We start from the raw sequence: 2,940 nt of genomic DNA, 5'->3' as shown, positions 1-2,940 counted from the left end.
ATTAAACCAATTAAAGATTTTGTCTTCTCCCTTAAGAATTATGAAACATATAAGTTCTACGATCTTATTATTAACTTTTCTTTCATTAATTTACATTTCAAAATTCTTTGTTTCGATCTTATAAAAGCCAAAATGAGCAAAATTTTGCCTAATAATAAGAAAAGTTTAGATAATTTATATTTCGTTATTAACTTTCAAAATCCTATTTTCGATAAGATCAAATTTCACAACATTTTTGAAAATTTTAAAGCTTTATTTCCATTAAAAGATTTTAACATTATTAAAAGTTTTAAATATAACAAATCACTTGGTAGAACCATTTTTAACTATAATGATATAAGCAAAAATTTAGGGAGTATTAATATATCCGATTATGAATGTCACTGTGAGGAGGATAAATATTTTGATTTTGTTGATAAACATTATAAACATATTATTACTGGTAATTTAGATATTATAGAAAACTTGGAACTTAGGAATTTAATAATGAAGGGCACAAAATTTAGACCCATTTACCATATATCAATCAATAAAATTCTAAAATACTTTCTTAATGATCTCAATAGTTTTTGTTTAAAGATATCAAATAGATTCTCTTTACCTTTAGGTATGTTAACATAATGGAAATGGGGTGGGGGAACTTTGAAAACTTTATTTTCAATAATAAGGATAACTTAAATAAGAGTAACGATTCAACAAATTTTTCTAATATTGTTCAATCAATTAAGCAACTTCAAAAAAATTTTGTAATTACTCCCACAGACAAAGCTAAGAATAATTATGCTATATTCTGTAAAAAATTCTATGCTGAACTTTTAAATACGGAATTAAAAAATAGTAAAAATTTTAAACTTAATAATTTCAATAATAATATTGTCATTAAAAAATTTTTAGCTTTTTACAAGAGATTTAAAAATTAAAATTAGCAATATACAATTTCCTTACTTAATTATCTGTCCTAAATTTCATAAAATTCCTGTTAAATTTAGAACTATCACGTGTGGATCCAATACTTATTTAACTAAACCTGGCACCGTTTTCTCTAACTTCTTAAATAAAATTATTAGCAATATTTCTAAAGAAGGTTTCTCTTGGATTATCACGAATAATCAACCGATTTTAGATTTCATTAAACATAATAAAATTAATTCTATTGCGACTTTTGATTTCCAGGATCTTTTCAATAGCATTCCCCTTTCTAAACTAAAAGATGTCCTTTTGAATTATTACTATGATTTTAAAAATATCCTTCGTTGCGATTTTGATTATTGAGAAATTCTGATTATTTTTTGTCTTTTTAATAATTATCTTTACAATGGAAGGGATATTTTTCTTCAAATTAATGGATTACCACAAGGATCTTATTATTCATCTTTCTTAGCTAACTTATTTTTGCATTATTATGAAAAAAATTTTACTCTGAGTATTAAATTTGTTTTTAGATATATTGATGACTTAATTATCTTTGATTTCCAAGATCTTACTATTTTATTAAATGATATTTACCCTGAGGAATTAATCTTACTTCGTAATCCTGATGATAATATTAATTTCAATTTTTTGGATTTGGGTATCATAAAAGTTTAAAATATCTGCTTTGTTGATTTATACGTTAAAAGAAATGATTTTAATTTTAATATTACTAAACTAATTACTTGGAATTCTAATGTTTCTAGGAGCATCTATTTAAATACCACTTTCAATGAAATGGACAGAATTAAAAGAATATATAGTAATATTTATTTATCCAAAAAACAAATCGATAAACTCTTTCAAAATTTGATAAAAAACAATGGATACCCAACTAAAGTAATAAAATTTTATATGAAATCATTGAATTAATCGTATATTTTTGTGGATATATTTACTAAACATTTTCTTTGTTAATTTATATAACTTTCCCATATGCAAATCCATTTCGGGTAAATCCATTGCCTAAATTATTCACTAAGTAATTTCTTTGCTAATTTGTATAACTTTTCCATGTGCAAATCCATTTCGGGCAAATCCGTGGTTAAAATTATTTACTAAAAAATTCCTTAACTATATAATTTCCTTTTTTAATCTATATAATTTTTCCATGTGCAAATCTATTTTACGCCAATCCGTGGCTAAAATTATCTACTAAAAATTTCTTTATTAATTTATACAATTTTTCTATGTGCAAATCCATTTCGGGCAAATCCGTGGGTAAAATTATTTATTAAAAATTTCTTTATTAAGATTTAAAATTTTTCCATGTGCAAATATATTTCGGGCAAATCCGTGGTTAAAATTATTTGCAAAACAGGCAATTTATGTTTCTCTTTTTTATTACATATTTTTTCTGAAATAAACATCTATTTTCTAAAACTATTTATGGTCAACTTTTTTAAAATTATCCAGTATAATATTACCTTACTCACATCCATTTCGGGCCCATCCTTGGTAACTAACAAATCAATGCACAGAATAACAAATCACTTCAGCAGTGCAGTAAGAACGGCACTTTAAAATCCTCTAGTTACACTCAATTTGCGCTTTTGTTTTCATATTTTATAATCTAGCAATCTTGTTACGAAAACATTTTTATATCATTCGTGAAAAATTTTCCGTCCATGTAAGTACATCTGACTTCGCTAATCGATTTATAGTCTAAGTTTTATACTGTTTTTTTCTTTTTATTTTATTTCATTTTCTGTTTTTACATGTTATTTTTACTTATTGTGTTCTATTTTATTTGTTCTAACTTTTGTAGAAAAAATTTTTTGAGTGCTCCTCACACTATTGTATTAATATACTTTGCTTTGGCTATATTAATACAATATCAGAAAGCACTCTTTTTTGCGGATATAATCGTGTGAGCTGATGAAAAGATTATATCTTTTTTTTCGTTTTTTTTTTAAATAAAATTTCATCCTGTTTTATTTATTTTTTTTAAACTGTCGTTTGTTATTTTTT

At 24.0% G+C, this 2,940-nt stretch overlaps 1 protein-coding gene across 1 annotated transcript in view; it reads right to left on the bottom strand.

The window, feature by feature from the left end:
- The window catches only part of LOC107451842 (peroxidase), a 49,330-nt gene that overhangs the window by 19,657 nt on the left and 26,733 nt on the right, over positions 1 to 2,940 (bottom strand). The gene's annotated exons all lie outside the window — the stretch shown is intronic.

The sequence above is a fragment of the Parasteatoda tepidariorum genome, chromosome 10, assembly GCF_043381705.1.
Source record: "Parasteatoda tepidariorum isolate YZ-2023 chromosome 10, CAS_Ptep_4.0, whole genome shotgun sequence".
Taxonomy (NCBI): Eukaryota; Metazoa; Arthropoda; class Arachnida; order Araneae; family Theridiidae; genus Parasteatoda; species Parasteatoda tepidariorum.
This window is presented reverse-complemented; position numbering and strand designations above follow the sequence as displayed.